At 36.2% G+C, this 24,879-nt stretch overlaps 2 pseudogenes; one reads left to right on the top strand and one right to left on the bottom strand.

The window, feature by feature from the left end:
• Positions 1–674: 674 nt before the first annotated feature.
• LOC148197582 (uncharacterized) lies at positions 675–11,127 on the bottom strand (annotated as a pseudogene).
• Positions 11,128–14,460: 3,333 nt separating this feature from the next.
• Positions 14,461–22,030, top strand: LOC148197581 (uncharacterized; annotated as a pseudogene).
• Positions 22,031–24,879: the final 2,849 nt, after the last annotated feature.

Below are 24,879 nucleotides of genomic sequence, written 5' to 3'. Positions count from 1 at the left end.
CACTTTTTCTTCCCACCAACGATGTCGACCTAGCACTGTGTCCTACGGATGTCGTCTTCTCCATTACTAGCATCATCCGGTGTAGGAACTGACCCATGTTCGGATCTAACCTGTGAAAGTCTCATAGAAAATTCTTCCTGTTCAAACATTAAAAGCAATGTTAGGGAATGATATAATAACATAAATGAAAAATTACTAATAGTAATAGTGTTATTTTCTTACATGAGTCTTTTGAGATCTTTCATCAACGAATTCATTAGTGCCCTTCCGAACATGAGTTTGTGCAAAGACCTCATCAACATAGATCGCCCGTCCCAAAGCTTGTGCCTGTAACATAATTTATAGTTACAAGTGTACATATGAAATAGAAAATACATAACTTATATATGAAAGAAACAAAAAGGTAATGAAAGTTTACCATACGAATAGCATGCTCATGAATCGTGATCGACCAACCAGTATGCAGGGTGCCACCATTTTTAAAAGCTCTATTCCTCTGGGCTTTGGCACACTTATTACGAAACTCTACTGAATTCCAATGAGCCAGTAAAGAGTTCCAAATTTGCTCGCCCAACCAGTAAGGGTGCTTCCTTGCATTGCGGGCATCCCTAAACATCTCTGACAGCCGATGAGATGCTTTCATGTGGAAATTTCTTTGTATCTATGTTTCATGTTCAGGTTTCCACTACACCTTTATCTGTAACATTAAATAGAACAAACATTGATTAATGAACATACTAAAATAAGAATGACAATTAGTTTAATGAATTGTTCACCTGAAAACGCTCCCAGAATGGCTTTTTGTCGTCATCAGGTATTGCTCCCCAAGTAGGCCATGGACTTAAAAACTATTGCTTAATTGAACGTGTGATGGCCTGGGAAGCAACCCTAGATGGAATAAACCTGCATAATAAAAGTCATTTGAATTAATGCAATCTTTAAACATCCAAATGGTTAAACAAGGGATTAAAATCTTACCCTTTACCATACAGCTGAATCCATGGTCGATCATGGAGGGTCAGGTCAAGACCTTCACCATCACCAGTTGAATCTGGATCAGCAGATGGTGTGACAGTCTCAGAAGGCGGTATACAAGATGAGAAAGGTATAGAAGTAGGGTCAGGGGGAGGAGTGGGGGTAATAAGCATAGGGGGAGGAATGAGGGTTATAATCACAGGAGGAGGAAGATGGTCTGCATCAGGGGTAGGAGAAGGGTGTGTTGTATGGGTAGGATAAGGGTGTATTGCAGAGGTATGAATAGGGTCTACTGCAGGGGTAGGAGGTTGTATTGTAGGGGTAGGAGGAGGCCCCACATATGATGGACTGGGGGCAGCAGTGGTAGGTAGTTTAGCAAGCACCCTAAGTACATACTTTGGTGCCTGCCGTTGACTCTTTTCAGGCCTTGCTACCCCCTTTTCCTTTATCAGGACGTTCTGAACCTTGTCCTGTCATTACTGCATTGAAATAGTTACAAATAAAGCGAAACAATATAAATGAATAAGGAATGATCAATACAAATTAAAGTGAATGTAAAATAATTGCGTACAACTTTTAAGATGGTATTTTAGATAACTCTATTGAAATGATAGTTCAATTTGCTACAATAGATGTCCAACATTCAATCGTCGTCATCATGATCTTCATCTTCATCTTCTTCTTCTTCATCATTGTCATCATCATCATCATCATCTTCTTCTTCTTCTTCTTCTTCATCATCATCATCATCATCTTCTTCTTCTTCTTCTTCTTCTTCTTCTTCTTCTTCTTCTTCTTCTTGTTCTTCATCACGTTGCATTGTTGCTTCTAATTCATCTCCATCACCATCAAGGTCGACCAATGCGGTTATACGTTCAACTTCAATAATTTCTTGTGGTTCTAACATTTGGTCAAGTTGGTAGGCAACAACTTCCTCAACCTCATTTGAGTCAATGCGACCTCTAGGCTTGGTTTGTATTGCTACGGCCTAACCACGCTTGTCAATATTGCGGAATGGTGGATATGACACATAATAAACCTGTCTGACATTAGTTGGTAGAATGAAAGGATCAAACGGTCCATATCTTAATCTCTGGTTGAGTTCGATAATATTAAAGCGTGGATCCACTCTAGTACCAACTCTAGAAGGATCAAACCATTCACAATAAAAAAGTACTACTCTGTTTGGAGAAGTAGTGGTGTTGTACTATAGCTCATATATTTTATGAATGATGCCGTAGAAATCATCATAGGAACCTTTTGTAAGACCCTTGACGTACACACGACAATTTATTGTTTTCTTTCCTTTAGACCACTCATGTGTATGGAATTTGTAACCATTGGTGAAGTAAGTGTGCCATTCTTTCACACATCTAATTAGCCAATTGGATAGATGTCTTAACTCTTGAACTGTGGGAGTTAATGACTGATTAAAAACCTACAAAGATAATAAAAAAAAAATTAAAAGCAAGAGTCAAATTAACCTTGCTCTAAACATAGGAAAAAGTACGGACTTGATTTCTGAACCAATGGGGAAACTCTGAGTGTATTCTAGCAGAAGCATTTCCTTCTGCGACTTGCTCAGCCACAAGAAATGAGCTGGTACAAATGATATGTATTAGTGTATAACAATTGTGCCATTGCAAAGATAACATATGGATGATGACATACTCAAGGTACGACTTAACTTCACTGCAATTGATTAAGACATGGACATGAGCAGAGTTGAATTCAGCATTAATTAACCAATGAGTGAATTTTTTCCCTGCGTGACGGCCTGATTGTCGAAAAACTGATAATGCACCTTGACGTTGTTCAACTTGACATTGCATTTCATTTTTGACATGAGCGGGGGACAACATGAAGTTTTTGAAATAATGTGAACAAAAATACGTTGTCTCTTTGTGCAAGTAAGCTGCACAATTTGAGCCTTCTACTCTAGCTTTATTTTTAACTGAACGTTTGGATTCTCCCATAAACCTTTCAAATGGATACATCCATATGTATTGCACAGGTTGATAGACGGGGCCCAAGCCCAATTAGTTTAGTGTAGTATTTCTTTTACTTTTATTAAAGCATGTGTAAAAGGTGTTAGGCATGTGCTAGAAAGGAGGGACGTTTAGTCCTATATATAGACATGTCACCACCTCTTGTAAGATACTTTTGAGAATAATGAATTAAACTTTATGTAGAGAGAACTCCAGGATTTAATTTCCTTGAAAGTCAAGGCTAGAGAATCCCAAAGGATCTTCTCTAGCTACCTTCCATTCACATCATCCATTCTCTCATTTTCCAAATCAGATTTTCATTCCTGTACATCACGCTCGCCCAATCCTTTACTTCTGCGTGGCTTGCGTCATCCGTCACGCCTATGTCGCTGCCACGTGAGGCTGTCCCTGGAAGGCTCCAACGCTAACTCATCATTTTTCTCTCTCAATCATTTGAGAGAACAAACCATCACTCTCGCGTTCGTCTTTCTTCCAGCGCGTCTCATCCAGCAACCATTTTCCTCACAGATCCACCATCACAGACCCTCACGTAAGTCATCTCCACCGATCCATATCTCAAATTTGCCTTATCCTTACCTTTTGACACCTTCGCATCGATTTAACCTTTGTTTGGTGCCCTATCATTTCTTCCACCATCGTTCTTCACCCATTCACCGATTCAAATCATGATTTCTTTCCATTTCATCGATTTAATCGTTGAATCCTTCTTCTCCACCGATTAAATCCTTCCTTATCTTCAAACCTAGAGTTTTCACCGATTAATCCTCCAAAACCTAGGGTTCTCGAGTAAATTCATTTCTTCCGCTGCTTCCCGGTTCTTCAGCTCGATCGAGTCCAGATTTCACATTGTCTCCCTATTCAACTTAAGCCTTCGCCTATCATGTGGTAATCAAAGCTCAGGTTCCTCTGCGCTTCGCAAGCTAAGTATCTCTCTCCATTAATTCACGTCTCTGATCTGAGTTTAAGTTTCTTGCGTTGTTATGAAATTCACGAGTTGTTTCGATTCTGTCTTGATCTTATTCATTCTTGTTGAATCTCTTCAATATTCATGTTTTTCATTATGATTCCTTCTTTGTCTTGTGTTGATTCATGTGTTTTGGTGTTTATATGTTCATTAGGTTCTGGTTGAGTCTATTTGTATGTGCCAGCTTTACTTTGATTATTGTTCCTCATCTTAATCGGTTGTTTGAGTCATTTTATTTGAGCATCATATTCTGTTTTTGTCAAAGTCATGTTCAGTTGCTTATTTGTCATAAATTCTGGGTTGAAACCGTGTTTTGATTAAGCTGAACAATCTGATTGAATGTTCCTTATCTACAACCCATATGAGCTATGACAAACTCACTTAGAGCTCGAGTGCATGATGGATGACATCAGATTCAACCTTCATTTGTTTTGTAGTATTATAATTGCCTTTGTGTTCATTTGCAAGTGAACGAGAGTTGAACTCTGTGAGACATTTGAGCAAGTACCATGTGCATACCATATAAGTAATGACTTGCTTAGGCAATGCTTGGTTGCACTGAGAAAACTCCAGCAAAGTTCAAATTGCAGTTGGCCGATCTGCATTATCTTTGTTTGAATCATTTTATGTGTTTAAAATCTGTTTGGCATATAGATCTTGCTGGAAATCTTGCATTAACTTCCTCGTGTCTTGTTCAAGTTTCCAATTGTTGTTTTAAAGTCATTTTCATCAATAATTTGTCAATTGACTCAATAAAACTTAAAACTGGTGGTGTGGTTGAGCTGTTTGATTGCATAATTGGCTATTGCAAGTTCAATTTTCGAATTACTATTTTCTGCATCCAACTTCAGAGCAAAACAAGTTGTTTTGATAATTCAAACATGATGCAATAGCTTAATTCGAGTTATATCAGCCTTTGTGCAATTTCACCTTTGAAACCTCCAATTTTTAAGTTCAATTTTTTAGTACAAGTTGGAACTGCAGTGCTGAATCTTTTTTGTGAATTAGATCATTTCACGAGGACTGGATTGTAGCAATAGCAAGGATCTGTGATAAAAAAAAACAAAAAAACAGAAAGATGAATATGATATATTCAATGTAAAAAGCTTTTCAGACCTGTACAATCCAGTTAAAACCAATTTCAAAACAGACTTCAGATTTAAACATATACACTAGTTTCTTTGTGGCATTCCATTTAACAGTTTTGAAAATTCAGTTCTGGACGCTGCATGTGATTTCAGTTTCAACTTGTTGTGGTTTTCGATTTCTTGCTTTTAAAATCTGTTCTAGTGCCAATCATAGGTTCAGTTTGAGTGCTCACTTTGATTAAAAGCTTTGTTTCTTGCTTGTCATTCCTTGGTTATCTAGTTTTGTCTCTCACATGTTAATCATGTTCTGCTGAATCATAATTGGATCTTTTCTTGCTTTATTAATCTGATTTAAAGTCAATTGCTCTACTGTTTTTGTCATTCCATTACTTTGTTTATCCTAGCCATTTTCCTGATTGAGAAATCTGATTCCATTCTGGTTTTTGGGATTTGAAAGAAGGTAAGTATGAATGGTAGCATATTAGGTGGTGGTGATCCATAGGATTCTCTAGCCTAAACTGAAAATTTCTCTTTTAAACCTTTCATTTGAGTGCTTTAAATTTTTCAAGAGAAACCTCAGTGCTGTGAGCCTAGTAAGGCTAATTTAGCCTAAATTCCTTGGCATTTGCAAGAGAGTTCAGTTTCAATTAACCATTTGTTGATTGTGTTCATTGTGCAGGAAAAGAAATTGGAGTAATTAGAATGGAGCAGCTCTGATTTTGTTTCAACTGCAACTATAATCACTGTTGTTTTAATTGATTATTGATTTCCTGGTGATGCTATTTGTGCTTGTGAATGTTAAACTGTCATTGTATTCATTTTAGTTTCAAACACTGACTGCTGCATTCATTGATATACTCACTGTTTTGAAAGTGAATTGTTGATTTCATGGTTTAATTGGGCATGTTGAATGTTGATTCTGATTTGATAAAACCTATGGGAACTTGGTAGATGCATAGGAATTGCAAATAATGTGCTAATTATTTTATGAGCATTTCTGGAATTGCAACAACACTGTTTTAAAACTGCCAATTTCTGATTTGCATCACATTACTCTTTGTCCATTGATTTGATTAGCATGGTCCACTGATTTCTGAATTAGTTTAGGACATTGTTCTTGACTACTTTGGTCCATTGTTTCTGCCCAGTGTAATTCACTAATTTGCTGAAAAGGCTGCTCTTGTCATAATCAGTTGTGCATCAATTTGTTTTTTTTAATTGCCAATGCATCCTCCAATTTTAAGAAGTGAATAAAGCACCTAAATTCCAGTTCTGACTTGGCGGTTGAATTAATTAGGTGGTTAGTTTCTGCATTGAATTACATCCAATCTGAATCTAGTTCACTGTCCATTTGTACTTGCTGGATTTTGTTGAGATTTATGTGTGCAGGTGATGTCAATGAATCATTAGTTGAGCAACATATTACTGAAGAAATAGTAGCAGAAACACCTCAGTGTGGAGCTTGGAACAGGATAGAAACAACCATTCAAACAGGGAAGTTGTCTAACTTACCCTTTGTTGTGAATTGTTATTCTGTTTTAGCTTGTAAGTGATGTAAGTGATAATATTGAATGAATATCCTGTTGATTTTGGTTGAAAATTAACTGTGCAGAATACTTGGAGCAGTTTGAGAGCAAATAGGAATTATTCAATATCTCAGTTGCACAAGACCGAGTGAAAGGGAAGATTAGACAAAAGCTAGGAGACCCAAGGCTGGTTAACAACAACTAGAGTGTATTCGTTGAGCACAAGAAGTGGACCAGGACCGTAGCAGCTGTCTTTATTTGTAATTGATTTGAGTTCATCTCGATTTGTAATAGGCTCTATTGTTAGTTTTCTTAATTTCATTGTAAAAGGCCATTCAAAGTCCAAGTGTCTTGGAAGAGTCCTTGGTGCTCTTTCAACTCTTGGCAAAACTTTTCTTGTTTGTGTTTAATTTTTTGTGTCTTAGGTTTAGGGGTGATTTAGGCTAAAAGGGATTAAACTCTAAGCCTTGTCACATTAGAGTCCGAAGAGTCGTCTTTTAGTGTTTAATTGTTGTGATTGTTTGTGAGTTGTGTCCTTTGATTTTAAAAGTGATTTTAGTTTAAAGGGTAACTAGTAGTAACCTAAGACATTTCTGGCAAGGCAAGACTTGGTACTTAAGCAGTCTTCATGACTCACCTCTCTTACCTGGGACTTGTCTAAGTGTGAATCTTGTATATCTTTTACACTAGAAAAACTTTTAGAAAACAAAGATGTCTTGTTATTCATATAGGTCTTCTAGGAATTTTAATTTTGATAAGCAACTTAGTTACAAAGACATCAAAAGAGAACATGATAAAGCTAGAAGGAAGTCTTGTTCATTTTATGAATTTGATAGGATTGAAGATGATTTGTATAAACAAGCTAGTGAAAATATTCCATTCTTTGGTGATGATATAGGTGCATTAACATACCTAGCTTGGGAAAAGGAAATTGATGACATGCATTCATTCATGGTTAGAAAAAGTAAATCTGAATCCTTCTATTCTAGAGATAATGAATCTTATATTCTTAGTCTCTACACTTCTAGTTTTGAAAAGCATGCAAGAGAGTGGTGGGATGATAGGCAATATCATGTTAAGATAGGTAGAAAATATCTCATTCATGATTGGAATGAATTGAAAGCTTGTATGAGAAGAAAGTTTGTGCATCGAGAAATTGAAAGAAACTTAGAACTTATGAAAGAGCTTATTAGAGAAGGTGAGTCATTCATTCAAAATTTAAGTGGGTTCTCTCTTAGGGAAAGTGAGTTTCTAGAAAAACTTAAGAGGCTATGGGAAGAGACAAGCAAATATAGAATTGAGAGATTAAAAAGAGAAAAACAAAAGCAAGACGTAAGAGAGAAAAGAGAAAAAGAGAGAAGAGAAAAAGAAAGAAGAGAAGAGGAAGAACGAAATAAAAGAAAAGAGGAAGAAAGAGAGAAAAGAGAAAAAGAGAGAAGAGAAAAAGAGAGAAGAGAAAAAGAAAGAAGAGAAGAGGAAGAACGAAATAGAAGAAAAGAGGAAGAAAGAGAGAAAAGAGAAAAAGAGAGAAGAGAAAAAGAAAGAAGAGAAGAGGAAGAACGAAACAGAAGAGAAGAGGTAGAAAGAGAAGAGAAAAGAAGAGAGAAAGAGAGAAAAGAAGCACAAAGAAGAGAAAAGGAAGAAGTTGAAAGAATAGAAATGGAAGAAAAGAAAAAGCAATTAAGGGCAACATCTCCTCCTACCCTAGAAGCTAGAGTCTTAAGGGAAGGTTTTCTATCCTCTCACTTTTCTCCATTTCTATTTGAATCTCAAATATTTCACTTTTCTTTCAAAGAATTTGCCACTCAATCTTTAAAAATGTTATCACTTTCAACACCTGCAAAGTCACAACTTGGGTTATGGTTACCTTTGTGGTTACCAATAACTCAAGATACAAATAAAATTTCAAATGAAGAAAGGTTTCTTTGTTATATTAAAATTAAAAATTTCAAAATTAGGAAACCTTCTTCTACACACATTCTTTTATATATCTTATTTGGTCAAAGAAAACTAATTAGAGATATGTTTGATGCTTATTGCAGATGGATATTTGACCTAGGAGGAACCTTTGTGAAGCCAACAAAAATAAGTCTTCAGAAGCACCATCAGATTTGAGGACAAATCCTTTTCAAGAGGGAGGGGATGATAGACGGGGCCCAAGCCCAATTAGTTTAGTGTAGTATTTCTTTTACTTTTATTAAAGCATGTGTAAAAGGTGTTAGGCATGTGCTAGAAAGGAGGGACGCTTAGTCCTATATATAGACATGTCACCACCTCTTGTAAGATACTTTTGAGAATAATGAATTAAACTTTATGTAGAGAGAACTCCAGGATTTAATTTCCTTGAAAGTCAAGGCTAGAGAATCTCAAAGGATCTTCTCTAGCTACCTTTCATTCACATAATCCATTCTCTCATTTTCCAAATCAGATTTTCATTCCCGTACATCACGCTCGCCCAATCCTTTATTTCTGCGTGGCTTGCGTCATCCGTCACGCCTACGTCGCTGCCACGTGAGGTTGTCCCTGGAAGGCTCCAACGCTAACTCATCATTTTTCTCTCTCAATCATTCGAGAGAACAAACCATCACTCTCGCGTTCGTCTTTCTTCTAGCGCGTCTCATCCAGCAACCATTTTCCTCACAGATCCACCATCACAGACCCTCACCTAAGTCATCTCCACCGATCCATATCTCAGATTTTCCTTATCCTTGCCTTTTGACACCTTCGCACCGATTTAACCTTTGTTTGGTGCCCTATCATTTCTTCCACCATCGTTCTTCACCCATTCACCGATTCAAATCATGATTTCTTTCCATTACATCGATTTAATCGTTGAATCCTTCTTCTCCACCGATTCAATCCTTCCTTACCTTCAAACGTAGAGTTTTCACTGATTAATCCTCCAAAACCTAGGGTTCTCGAGTAAATCCGTTTCTTCCACTGCTTCCCGGTTCTTCAGCTCGATCGAGTCCAGATTTCACATTGTCTCCCGATTCAGCTTAAGCCTTCGCCTATCACAGGTCCCCCAAGCCAAGCTTCATATGCAAGATGAATTGGAATATTCTCCATTGAATCAAAGAATGTAGGAGGGAATATTCTTTCTAATTTGCAGAGAATAATTGGGATATTTTCTTCCATCTTTCTAAGGGAATTTTCTTTTAGTGTCGTTAAACACAAATCTTTAAAGAAGTTACTGATTTCTATCAGTGGATTTAACACGTGCATTGGCAAATAACTAAACGCAAGAGAGATGAAAGTCTCCATGAATACATGATAATCATGACTCTTCAATCCTTGAATAGTACCGTTCTGAACATTGGCACATCTGGACAAGTTAGAAGCATATCCATCTGGCATTCTAAGCTCCTTGATCCATCCACACATTATTCTTGCCTCGTCTTTTGACATGGTGTAATTTGCTTTTGGTTTAAATAATCGGTCGTTACCTTGCGCCTTCAACTCTAAGTCTTTTCTGTGTGCATGACATCGAGGTTGTGTCTTAGCAAGTTGTCTTTCCAATAGGGAAGATCCCAGAATATGCTTCTTTTAGTCCAATTATGCCATTCTCCAAACCCTTCTATCCTATTCTGACCAGATTCAGTGACTTTTGGATAGTCTTTCACTCTTCTCCAAACGTGTGATCCAGTCAACTTCGGTGGAGGCATATCCCTTTCAACTTGCCCTTTGCGAAATGCCTTTTTGTTTCTTCTAAAGGGGTGATCAATGGGCAAGAACAGTCGATGGCAGTCAAACCAACTACTTTTCCGACCACAACTTAATTGGAATGACTTTGTATGTTCCATGCAATGTGGACAAGCTAATCGACCATGCGTGCTCCAACTAGATAACATGCCATACATTGGGAAGTCATTAATACTCCACATCAAGGCTGCCCTCATAAGGAAGTTTTGCTTCCTTGAAACATCATACGTCCAAACACCATTCCATAGCTTCTTCAAATCATCAATCAAAGGCTCCAAATAAACATCAATCGATGATTTGGGATTAGAAGGACCTGATATTATACACGACAAGAACATGTAAGGCTTTGTCATACACATCTCAGGTGGTAGATTGTATGAGGTAACTATCACGGGCCAGCAAGAATATGGTGATGCAGACGCCTAAATGTACGGGGTAAACCCATCAGAGTGTAGACCAAGTCTGACGTTACGCGGTTCACTAGGAAAGGGTGGATGTTTACGATTGAAGTGCTTCCAAGCTTTAGCATCAGAAGGATGACGAAAAAATCCTTCAGTTTTGTTACCATCATGCCATGTCATGTGTTCTGATGTTTGCATTGAAGTAAACATTCTTTGTAATCTTGGAATTATAGGCAAGTAGAACATGGACTTTAAGGGGATTGGTTTTTTTTGCCTCCGTGCAGCATGCATCGTATGATATCGAGGTGAGCCACAAAACTTGCATTCAACCAACAATGCATCATTTTTGCCACTGTCATTGTCATAGAATAACATACATCCATTAACAGAACAATCAATCTTCTTGACTTCAAATCCCAACTTTGAAACACATTTTTTGGCTTGGTAATAATTCTTCGGCATAAAATTTTTTGGTGGTGTCAAATCTAACATCAATTTTGTATAGAAGTCCAATGCTTGAATGGGAACGTTCCAATTAGATTTGCCAGCCATGAGTCTAATGCACACTGACAATTTTGACTCAGATGAACCTTCAAATACAGGTAGATTTGCCTCTGTCAGTAAATTGTAAAACCTCTGAGTGGTTTCATTTGGAGACTCTTCATCATGACTATCGTTTGCCTCTTGTTCAGCATGGCGACGAAGAGCATTGTCGACCATCTCTTGCATATAGGCAAATCGATCTATCTCATATGTATGTACAATAGTATTCGAACCTGATGCTAGCCGCTTTTCAACTGCAGTGGAGATCGAAGGAATTTCTTCACCATGAAATGTCCAAACCGCGTAATTAGGCATGAGCCCTTTTTGGTAAAGGTGAAGTTTGATGACTTCATCTTTCAAAATCCTTGTACATTCGCACTTGATGCATGGACATCGAATCCCTCCACCAAGAGCATAATATTGATATCGTCGGGCCGTCTCCACAAACTCTTCAACTTCAATGACAAAAGATTCCTTCAAACCTCTCCTTCCACTATGACAACGGTCGTACATCCATCCACGATGGTTGGGAAAATAGGCCATGTTCTGTGACAAGCCAAACAAATAAAAACTTAGCCAAAACAACAACACTCCATGTGACATAAGTAAGAAACCTATTACTACTCAAGTCAAACATGGAAGGCAATTTGAACACTATTGTCATAAGCATACAACAAGTATATGCAAAGAGAAGTCCTCAGTATTGAAATGCCTTAGACGTCCGAAGGGGCTGTGTATTAAAGTTGGGGGAGACAACTTATTACTAATGAAGTTGTCTTTTGTAGAGTACTTCCAAATATTTTGTAGGTCTAAGTGTTTATAGTATTTTTACCCTTCTCATTGCATTGAGAATGTGTGTAGTACCATAGGATTTTAAATGACTACTTAACTTAATCAAGTTGTAGCCTAATAAATGAAATACAATATACATGAGCATACAATATATACATCAACATAATTTAGGCAATCAAATATCTATAAAAGCATGGATATATAATACATATTAACATAATTTAAGAAAATCAAATAGCTATAAAAGTATCTAGTGACAAACCAAATTTAGTGAAGAACCAACTACACAATCACAATCAGCAGACCAATCCCTGGTAGGCTGCAGGTTTGATAACAAGTTTCTACAAGGATATAAAATTGCAAGATGTTCAACCATGGTCTAAATGCTAAACAGAAACACAAATGAAAATATTGGTGGTTTGACATTCAAGATCACACAACAACAGCTATAGATCAAAACTAACGACTTTAGGAACTTTGTTTGATGAATTCAAACATGTTAAAACTCAAATTTAACTCAACCAAACTGCTACAGGTCATTCTAATTTCATATCAATGGTTCTAACAACTTTAATACGTCAATTTGGACTTGTACCTAATTCTTTGGTTTTAAGTACACTTTTTTAGGTTCCAACTACTCAAATTTTGAGTTGTACCTAATTCTTTGATTATGAATAGTTTCATAGGTTCATTTCACTACTTTAGACATGTTAGTATGTTCACATTAGTTAAAATTAGTCTACATTAGGTCTATTTGCAATTTATCACCCTTTGAACACACTTTTTAGGTTCTAAATACTCAAACGAGTTTTAGGTTATTCTTTGCTTTTGACAAGTTTCCTAGCTTCATTCCACTAGTTTAGACATGTTAGGATGTTCACACTACTTAAAATAAGTGTACATTAGGTCAGGTTACAAATTCTCATATTGTAAGTACACTTTTTTAAGTTCCAACTACTCAAATTATGAGTTGTACCTAATTCTTTGGTTTTGAATAGTTTCCTAGGTTCATTTCACTACTTTAGACATGTTAGGATGTTCACATTAGTTAAAATAAGTGTACATTGGGTCTAGTTGCAAATTTTCACCCTTTAAGGACACTTTTTAGGTTCTAAATACTCAAACTTTGAGTTTTAGGTAATTCTTTTCTTTTCACTACTTTCCTACCTTGATTTCACTAAGTTAGACTTGTTAGGATGTTTACATACCTTAGAATGAGTCTACATTAGGTGGAATGACAATTTCTCACCTTATAAGTACACTTTTTAGGTACTAAATACTCAACTTTGAGTTTTAGGTTATTCTTTTGCTTTTTATGGATTTTTTACAATGTTTTAATCATATATTTACATTTGGAAACATAAACCTGCACATGCCAACCCATAATTGAAAATTAGAGCAAACAAATTTTCAAACACCACTTGATTTGAACACTGCACCAGGAAAATGCTTCTAATTTGGTGGTTTCAAACCCAATCTTGACTGAAAGTGATTCAACAGCTTAATGATGCATCAAACAACTTTGTATCATCATTTTAAAAATGTTTAAACACTGAAACAGTTTGAAAATAGATTGCAATGTGAATTCATTGGTTCACTTCCATTTTAAAGCCAATTTTGATGGTTTAAGAGATGATTATGCATATAGGCATAAAAATGACCATTTAAACTGTGCACACAACTTTAAAATGGAAAACTAAACTTGCTTAAACGTCGTATATGCACAAACACAACAACATTCAGTAAATCATACTTGCTATAGCCAAATATGCATGAAAATTTCACCAAAACTGCACCATAATTTAGAATTCAGTGAAATGAAATAAAAACAATAGTTGCAATGACTCTAAGACATCCTAAAGCACTTATGTAAATACTTGTGCAGCTACAGAGAGGAACAAAGTAAGTGAGGGACATCAGGAAAACCAATTCAGACTTTGTTTTACTGCATAATTGGCCATAGCAAGGTGTGATTTCGGTTTGTGCAGTTTTTGTGTTGTTTAAAAGGTTGAACAAGTTCAAAATGATGTTTAAAACTTGCTAGCACTGTTCATATATGATCCTATATGCAGAATTGCTTCTTAAACCATCACATTTCTAGTCAAATTTGGAAGTGAAGTAGTGAATCTGTACTACAAGATGTTTTTGACTCATTTTAGAGTTTAGGCACATCTAAAATCACAACACAAAGTTGTTCCAAACTGCAGTTTCGAACTTAAGCTACTTCCATACAAAGTTGTCTATTTTCATTTCCTGTTCTGTCTTGTGTTTACAGTTTTATTGAATTTTGAAGTGTTCATTAAGAGTTTCTGCAGTTTCATTAAGTATGTCTGTGCCTTGAGTTAGTATAGTGTCTCATTTTAATCGGTGTTTTCTGTCTTTCAGTCACGTAGTTCTCATTTTAACCGGTGAATCATTGATTTGAGGAGTCAATCTAGCTTTTGAATCTACTTTTCAGTGATGTCAAGTCATGTGCTCATTGTAATGTTTGATGCAGTTTTCATTTGTGCACATGATGGTGTAAGTTCTGTTTTATGAAAACAAACAAGGAAATGTTACATTAGCTTGGAAAACAGACTGGCAATCAAGAGAACCTGAGCAAGGAGAACATGCAACATATTTCGAGTTCAAAGACAGATAGTCACTCATTTAAGAAAAAAGAATCCTTTCCATCAAGAAGTAAAACACAAAGTAGGGACTTTGAGGAGTCTTTAGTGATGAAATCCAAAAGTAAATTATTAGATATATGCCCTTCTCCCACTTAGATAGTTATCTTGAAGCCTGGTTATGAAAGGATTTGCAATTGCAACCATGAAGAGAACTTCACAAGTTTACATAGGAGAAAAGGTATAGAAGATTTTCTTGAGGAAGTGAGAGAACGCTTGAAGTGTGAACTCCAAGGGATTAGAGCCAATGGAATTGAGACACCTTTCAATGATAAATCTGATGCTAAAGAGGTCAGAGAAAGTAGGACTAGAGATGTTGAACCTAATTTACTGTGCTCAGAATCAACAATATCATACAAAAGTAAAACACAGCTCAATGGACAAAGTTCCCCAAAATTTTTCAACATAGATATTAGGAGGTTCTTGTTAGAGAGGCTAAGAAATATTGTAAAAAATGAATTGCATTTGGACATTCCTGAAGTGGCTTGTTATTGAGACAATGACAGAGTTAGACTAAATCAAGATACTATAAATGGTACAGATGACAAGAGCCAGTGGGGAGTTCTAAAAGAGAAAAAAGAATTACAAACATTTTCCAATAAACACAAACTAGATGATAACATATTTCTCCACAAGGAGTTGTTACCTAGGAACCTTGAAAGATCCTTGAAGGCTCCTGCATCAGGAGCATAATTTGGAAGGCTTCTTTTGGAGGACCGCCATATTTTAACGGGTGCCCTTATTCAGAAGAAGCTTGAAGCTGTTGAAGCTGTTGAAGCAAGGCTTGTGGGTGCTAAAAAACAGAAGAAAGATGGATTTAATATTAAAGAAAAAAACTTTCCAACTTTAAATATACTCTTGGTCTAAGAGGATGTTTGGCAAAAGGATTAAGTCAAAAGTAGAATCACATGGCACAGAATATGGTGAAATTTTGAGAGATGCCAGGAGTGGACCAACTATTCTCATGAAATATGGTGACACACATGTAAGTTTACTTTCATTATTCTCCTCAATGACCTTTGTTTTCAATTATGTTGCATAAATGGTCGTTATCTAACAATTTGTTTCATATGTGATTCTTAGGAGAACTCCACCGAGGTACCTCCATGAATGCATCTGTGAGCAGCTGTGCTGATGAAGAACATTGGAGACAGATTGGGTATTCAAGTCTAACATCAACTCCAGATGCATCTTCATTAGATGATATTTTTGTTCCCAAGGTTTTTAGAGATATCAGCTCTGGTTTGAACGGTAAGAAACAATTTTATATTTCAATTTGATGAAATAATACCACAAACAGTTCATAAATAGAATGTCAATGCATTCTCCTTGTTTTGTTGCATGTGCACGTATAGTTAAATGTACAAACAACATTTACTCTGTTCTACAAATGAATAGTGACCCTGCTTGCAAGATATTTCCATGTTAAAGTCATGTGTTAGTATTTCTACAAATTTTGGCCTCTTTATTATCCTCGTTTAACATACAAATTTGCTTACCTCAATTTACACACTTGTCCCAGTTTAACCCTTTAATGGCTCAGTCAGTGTTGATAAGGATCATTTACTCCATTTTCTTCTCTGTCTTGAACCAAGACCTATCATTTACTTTCAGCTCTCTTCTATACTCTTCCTTGATCACTATAAATAACTATATATTGAGAAACTATGTTCTTTGTATCTCATAGTAACTCTTAACCTAGTAGCAAACATGAATACCAAAACCACTTTCTTCTTTTGCTTCCTCTTCGCGTTGCTTCTCATATCTGCTATGGCAACTCAGCCATCTAAACATGCTACAATGGGTAACTATACTACATCTGTTCCTTCCTCATATCACCAAGAACCATTCTTCTACCAATTAATCTGCATCTTTATTTCTTGTTATTCCTATTCCCATTTCACTAAAGCAATTCAAATTAATTTTAATGATATGAATATACGTGTTGTTATACATTATTTAGGTGTAATATTATTACAGAAAATTGCTTTGCATTTTATTTCATCTTTATCTCTCTTCTCCCAATATATAAATTTAGCCAGTAAAGAACATACCTCGACGCGTCTCCCAATAGCCTTCCTTGACGAAGACAGACACACTCACATCACGAGAGCACCCTCTTGACAGCAACGTCCACACACCGTGATGTTAACAAACCACCCTCCTAACAACAACGCCAACGCACTGGTCGAACACCACTCGAAACCCTACCCACACTGCCACCGGACAGACGGGAAAGGGAGAGGGAGAGGAAGATAAACGTCAAACAAAAGCGAGAGGGAGAGAATGGAAGCACAAATTGGGGATGAGAACGGAGAGGGATGGAATGAGGAGCACCACGCGAAGTCAATAGAGGTATAGGGTCTTATCGTACGAAATTGGGGATGACCTCCTACAATACCCCCAATTACTTAATTTAAGGGGTCGAGCCTCTTACCGAAGGCCACAAATCCCTCGGTAAAGCTCTTTTGGCCTTCGGTAATTACATTTCACCATGTTTGTCTATAATGCTCATTTTGACCGTCGGAAGCACTTATTTACCGACGACCACTAGGCCTTCGGTAATAAGCCAAATTCTTATAATGTTCAAGATAAGAATGTAAAAATGAGATTCAAAGTTTACAAGAAAGAAAATGCTCTCAAATTTAGCAAAGTTAATTCTCTTTTAATGAGAAAAAAGTTGCTTACAAATGTTCTAGAAGTTTTTTAAAGATTGTAGAAGAAATTTGTTCTTATTCTAACATAAACTAGATCTTAACAAATATAAATGAATCTACACTAAACTCTTAATTCTAGGCTTGCCATCTCGCTCTTTTATTGCATCTCAGTTTTTATTATATTTAAACATTTTCTTTTTCTAGGTTGTTTTAGAATTAAATTTATTAGGACACAAAATTTAACATATTATCAATCTCTTTTTTAAGGACATATTTGAGAAAACATGAACATATATTTCAACAAATTAATTTCAAAGGATTTTTAGAGTTATAATGTAACATCCCAAAAATATATAGCATAAAATTATATACAAGGGTCATCATTTAATAATATAGTAAAACAGTTACTCGAAATAAAATTAACCTTACAGTTATAACAAAATAACCATAAAATTTAAAACTTTACAAAAGTCTTACACTATTCCAAAACTATGTGCATAACCGAACGATTATTACCAAGTTTGGATTATAACTGAACGGTTCATACAAAACTATTCACAATATCGAGCGGTCTTGTACTAAGTCGAGGGGTTCTCTCCTTCCAAGGACTGCTCTACCGAGAACTCCTCTCCAACTGCTCACACCCATAGGATGATCATTGCAAAAGAAGAACTGAACATGAAACATGGACAAAAACAGGAAATAAGGCTAAGCTAATATAATTTAATTGTATACACATACATAAATTTCAAAAAAGTCCAAACAATACAAGACCGAACGTTATAGCACACCAAAACCGAATACAAGCAAGCATATACATACCGAACACTCAAGTAGTTATGACCGAACACTATACTCATGCATTGACCGAACACCAAAATTCATGCATAGACCGAACACCTGACTTGACCATCCAGATTGTATGAATGTGTAGCTACAAGCATTTATGCACTTGTGATGGTGAAACAGCAAGACCCCCATCAAGCTACCCCACAAGGTCAGTCCAGTGAAGATTACCTCGATACCCTGAGGTTAAAGGACCTCTTGCCATTCTCGCACATGAGCTACTCCTCTCTACTTGAAAATGAGTAATCACAAATATCAGGATACACACCTGCTTAGAACGATACCCACATTCATACTTTACAATTCAATAACTATCCACAAGACATTCTGTCTTGGAATTCTCTTTCACAGTACTTAAAAACATAATCCTCATCATTTAACATATAATTTCATTCAACAATCATACCCTCACTCATAAGACTGAGAACCCTGTGAATATTGGAGACCGAACAGATTCTCACCACCCGAGGACAGAACTGAACGGTCTATAACAGACAAGACCTAACAATTGACCCAACACTAGCGAAAGCCGACTACTAGGGAAAGCCTAACAATATATTAAAGTTGAGTACTAAAACTAGGTTGAATACCAAGGCTAAACCAAATACTAATATAATACCAAGTTCTAACACTATAATAACTGCTAGTATAAGACCGAGCGCTAACACTAGCATAACATCTATTATAAGACCGAGGGCTAACACTAGCATAACTGCTAATATAAGACCGAACACTAACACTAGCATAACTGCTAGTATAAGACCGATCGCTAGCACTAGTATAACTACTAGTATAATACCGAGCGCTTGACAAAGACCGAACGACCAACTGTGCACACTCCGCTTTCTGCATAATTCTGTAAAATTCTGCAGAAGTTTGAAGAACACTAGAATTTACCCAAAACCAAATATTTTTCCCAACTACTAAAACTCCAAACATGATTCTAATTGGTCACAATGCACTTGTTCAAGCTCATCTCACTGCCAAAAATCACTCCCAACCTCAAACTCTCTTTTTCACCCTCTCACTTTCTACATAATACTCCCCAAGTTCAGTTGATAGAGTTTAGTCCTCACATTCAATCGAAAACAAAAATTCAACATGCATTTCAATCAATTATACAATTCATTACAAACATATAAACATACAAGTTAAATTATTTAGCTTCCCTTACCTTAGAAAAATCTGAACAACTCAACCCCAAAATTCCCAACTTGATGCTTGCACTAAAACAAACTCTATCAACACCTATAGATCATCGTTTGGTGAGAAAAAACCAAACATAGGACCAGAATTGAAGTCAAAAACAAGAAAAGAAAGCTGATGAACACATTCCACTCGAGACTTGGCTTGCATGTGACAACAACCAGATTTTCTGAAAGGAAGATGAACTTACCAATTCAAAGACTGCTTTTGATCGGTGAAGAAGGAAGGTTTTGACACCAGGAAAGCTCAGGCACGGTCTGATTGATGATCAGATGAAGAAAAAGTGAGAATTTCTACAGAGAATTTGTAGAGAGAAGTGTTACCAATGAGGAGCATTGGTGTTTTGAAGTTAATAATTTTGATGATGCTACAAAGTAAAAAATATGAAGACTCTTGCTGCATCAAGTTTAAAAGCATATCTGCACAAAGATAAGTAAAGAAAAAGAACAAGAACAAGACTCAGACTGAACGACAGATAAGTAGACGAAGACCGAACGGTCGCTATCAGTCAACGGCCGAACGCAGATGAAGACTGAACAGTTAAAATCAGATGAAGGCCAAACACAGCTAAAGGCAGAACACTGTTCATGACCGAACGCAACTAACAAGACCGAGCGGTAGGACACGAGCGTTCCCAAGCTGTCAAGACACGAGCGTTCCCAAGCAGTCAGGACACACACGTTATTGACCAACATAGGACCGAGCGGTAAAGTTATGACTAAGACCGAGCAATCAAAGGCAGTGAAGAATCAAGACGAACATTGAAAATCTGTAAGGAACCTAGACGAACGACAAAAGGTGATAATGACTTGAGTCAGACGCATTTGAAGCTCAAACACAAGTTGAAACACAAACCGAACGAAAAAAGACCATGAGGGCTCAAACCGATCGCTGGAAAGCTGTGAGGAGCTGTGTCTGCCGAACGGTAGAGGCTGATAAGGGGTTGAACCGATTGACATGAGCATGTGTCGAATTAAACTAAGCGGAAGAAGGAGATGAACTAGTGCCGAACGATCGAAGAGTTAAATATCCTAACTGTTCCAAGTCTTGCAAATAATTGATTATCACTTACAATAATCGATTATCACTGGCAGTTGTAATGCGTCTTTTTAGTTTCGGACCAGTAGGATATATATCTCTTTGCCAAACACTGTAAAAGATAACTTTACGAATTTGAGAATACAGTGAAATCTGAGGATGTGAAACGCGCAAGGAAGAACACACTCATCCAAGAGTACGAGGTGTTCAAAATGCAGCCTGGAGAAACAATCTCTGATGTTCAAAAGCGCTTCACACACATTGTAAACCATTTGACAAGGTTGGGTAAGACATTTGATATCGATGAAATAAATGTAAAAATTCTGAAATCATTGGACAAGTCTTTGCAACAAAAGGTGATTCCCATCTTGGAGTCTCAAAATCTCTCTCAAATGTTAATGACAATATTGTTTGGAAAGCTTCATAAGCATGAGCTTGAGCTAAACAAATTGACTGAAGAAGAGAATCAAGGCAAGAAGAAGACCTTAGCCTTCAAATCTAAAATTTCAAAAGGAAAATGTTCAAGAAGAACCGAGGATGATGACTCTGATGATGAGGAAAACATGAGCCTCATGATAAAGAAATGTTTCAAATTCATGAGAGCAAAAGGTAAGGATAAACATCATGGAGAAAGAGAGGAAACTCAAGAATCTCCATCAAGCATCAAGTGTTATGGACGTGGAGAAAGAGGACACGTGAAGACTGACTGTCCTAAGAATAAGAGAAGTGAAGAAAATAAGGAAAGGAAATTTCCCAAGAAGAAGAAGGCTTACATTGCTTGGGAAGAAAATGCTTCTAGTACTTCAAGCTCAAGTGAGTCGGATGAGGAAGCAAACTTCTGTTTAATGGCTGACTCTGATGATGCAGGAAGTCAAGTAAGTGATTCTAGTTTTGAGTCAAGTGATGATTTTGATTTACAAAAGGTCTTTCTTGAATTGTTAAATGAATATGAGAAACTAGATGTTGCTCATAAAAATTTGAAAAATGAGTTTAAGGATTTGCAAATTAAATATGAGAAAACATTAGATGAAGAAGTAGTATTAAGAAATAAAGTTAGTAATCTTGAAACTAAATTGGTTGAATCTAATGAAAATGAAAAACTTATTGAGTGTTTATCTTGTAAAAGTCACATGTTTGACATTGATATACTTGAAAATTTACTCTCTAAAGCAACCAGGTTTGTCTTACATGTTCAAAATAGTTTTAGAAAGAGCAATGTTAGAAGTAAAAACATGCATCATCATAAAAAGTATAAAGAGAACTCGTAGAGTTTGGGTTGAAAAAGGGACTTTTATGAAAAATAAGGTGCATGATGTCTGTTGTTTTTATTACATGAACATGGTCATACATCAAACAAATGCAACATTAAACATTTTGGAGTTCCAAATGGAAAATATGCATGGGTTAAAGTTGTGAAATGATGTTTGCTTGCATGTACTAACCCCAAGGACCCAAATGAGATTGTGGGGACCAAAAACTCTATTGCTTTGTTTTTGCATGATAAGTTTTTAAAAGGATAAGCGAGCTCTATGGTATTATGCTTTTGGAATTGATGCTCTAGACCAGGAAGTGAATCCATCAGGTGGTCTCCAAAGCCTTGGTTCGAGCACCATGTGATTGAGCTAAGTGATGTTTAAACTGTGTTGTTGCATTTTGGTCTGCTTATCTTTTTCATCTTCCCTTATTTGATTACTGTTATATTCATTTGAATGAGTTGGCTGATAGATTTCCATTGGCATTTTCAGATGATTAAGTTATTTGATGATTGAATTGACATTTCTGTTTCAAAGATGTTTTCTGTGGAGATCTGTTTATATGCATGCCATATGAGCTATGATTTGTTCCACATAAGCTTGATTGGCAATGTGAAAATCACAGCAGAATGGTCTTTGAAAGTATTTTGCCGAATATGAATTTCCTTGGTTAAGTCAATTTTCCAGTTTTAAATTCTGGTTTACCACTATTTCATTGTTGAACATCTTGAAATCTTTTCATAATGCCTTATTCAAGTTTTCTTAACTGTTTATGAGACCAATTAAGTGTCCGGAAGTTATTTGACTCATTATATCTAAAATTGGTTGGTGGAGTTGCTTAATTTAACATCTATATTTCTGGATAAGTGAATCATAGTTGTTGTTTAGGAAGTTATAAAGTGTGTTGTCAAAGTTAGCTTTGAACTAATTATGCTAGCTGTATTGATTTCATGTTAAACCTGGAGCAGCTGTGATCATATCCACTTAAGTTGTTGTTGCATTCATTTTAATTTATAAATTGGTTGCTGAATCATTGATATCTTAACTAGTTAAAAAATGATTGCTGGTTTCATGGATAAATTGAGTCTGCTGAAAGCTAAATTTGATTTGCTAAAAGTTATTGAAACTGGTTTGGAATAGAAAATACTAATCTGAACTGGCTTGTAAACATTTATGCATTGCATTGAATTACACAATAGAATATAATGATACTTTGCATCAATTGGCAAATATTTTCACAAAATCATTACCCAAAGATAGGTTCTATGATCTTAAAAAAGAGTTAAGAGTTATAGATCTATCTTAGAATTAAGATTTCTGACTTTTTCCAGTTTTTTTTTTCGTACTTCCAGCATATTTAATCGATTATCATCACGATATAATCGATTATCCTGGCTTGTAATCAAAACTAATTTTGTTAAGATATAGGATAGGATAGATGGGGTCTAGGATAGTACCGAACAACAACATAAGCAATCGAACGGTATCAACAAGAGACACTGAGCGGTAACAGAGGCATGCCGAACGATTTGAACAGGGGAATATGACATGCATGGGAAAATTTTTTGTTTGACATCTTATGTCATGATCTTGTGCTACCTGGTACTCATTTGAGGGGGAGATATATAAGGTTGTTAGATACCTTGTTATTTATCTATACTCTGGTATTTCATCATGTATTTGCCTCATTTTATACAATTTCAAATTTTATAATATTTGAATTGCATCTTTCTTTCGTTGAGGGGGAGTATACTTACTTTTTGCTTATGATAAAAAAGGGGGAGAAATACTTCTAGTGCAGTTACTGCTAACCTATTTGTAAGTTTAAATTTTGTGCAGATATTCAAAAATGCTTTTAAACAGGGAATTTTTTTATCATCATCAAAAATGGGGAGATTGTTACCAATGAGGAGCATTGGTGTTTTGAAGTTAATAATTTTGATGATGCTACAAAGTGAAAAATATGAAGACTCTTGTTGCATCAAGTTTAAAAGCATATCTACATAATGATCAGCAAAGAAAAAGAACAAGAGCAAGACTCAGACCGAACGACAGATAAGTAGACGAAGACCGAATGATCGCTATCAGTCAACGGTTAAAATCAAATGAAGGCCAAACACAACTAAAGGCAGAACACTGTTCATGACCGAACACAACTGACAAGACCGAGCGGTAAGGACACGAACGTTCCCAAGCAGTCAGGACACAAGCGTTATTGACCAACATAGGACCAAGCGGTAAAGTTATGACCAAGACCGAGCAATGAAAGGCAGTGAAGAATCAAGACGAACGGTGAAAAGCTGTAAGGAACCTAGACGAACGACAAAAGGTGATAATGACTTGAGTCGGATGCATTTGAAGCCCGAACACAAGTTGAAACACGGACCGAATGACAGAAGGCCATTAGGGCTCAAACCGATCACTAGAAAGCTGTGAGGAACCGTGCTGAACGAGAGAGGGTGATAAGGGGTTGAACCGAACGACATGAGGATGTGTCGAATTAAACCGAGCGGTAGAGGGAGATGAACTGGTGTTGAACGGTCGAAGTGTTAAATATCCTAAATGTTCCAAGTCTTGCAGATAATCGATTATCACTGACAGTTGTAATGCGTCTTTTCAGTTTCAGACTAGTAGGCTATATATCTCTTTGCAAAACACTGTAAAAGACAACTTTGCGAATTTGAGAATACAGTGAAATCTAAGGAAGTTCTCAAGTGCTAGTTCCTGCTCTTGTCAAGTGTTGTGAATAGGAGAAGCTCGTGCTTTGTGTGTCAAAGGTCAGAGCGGTTCTCTTCAATTTGGCAGAGTTGTTGCTTTCGGTTCGTTTGTTGAAGGAAGGTTTTTATTGCACTCTTCTGGTTTATTTGTCGAAGGAAGGTGTTTTTGTTATTGTTATTTTCTATTCACTTTCATTGTAACTGTTAAACTGTTTATTGAAAAAGTTAATCATTATTCATAGTGATTAACGACTAGACATAGAATCTTTTGATTAAAACCTATCATTTGTGTGATTTTTCTACTCTCTACACTCTTTATATTTTCTACTCATCAATTGTTCGATAAAACATTTAAGAGAAAATTAAAGGAACAATTTTTTAAAGTGACCAAACAAGCTCTTCGCTTTTAAACAAACCGTATCGAACTCTGATTTTATATTTACGCTGCACAAAATCGGTACAAGTTGTTCCAACAAGAAGTAGAAGAAAAGAGGAT

This window comes from Vigna umbellata, chromosome 5, assembly GCF_029865625.1.
Source record: "Vigna umbellata cultivar VRB3 chromosome 5, Vumbellata_1.0, whole genome shotgun sequence".
Lineage (NCBI taxonomy): Eukaryota > Viridiplantae > Streptophyta > Magnoliopsida > Fabales > Fabaceae > Vigna > Vigna umbellata.
Note: the sequence above shows the minus strand (reverse complement) of the source record. Positions and strands in the feature narration are given on the sequence as shown.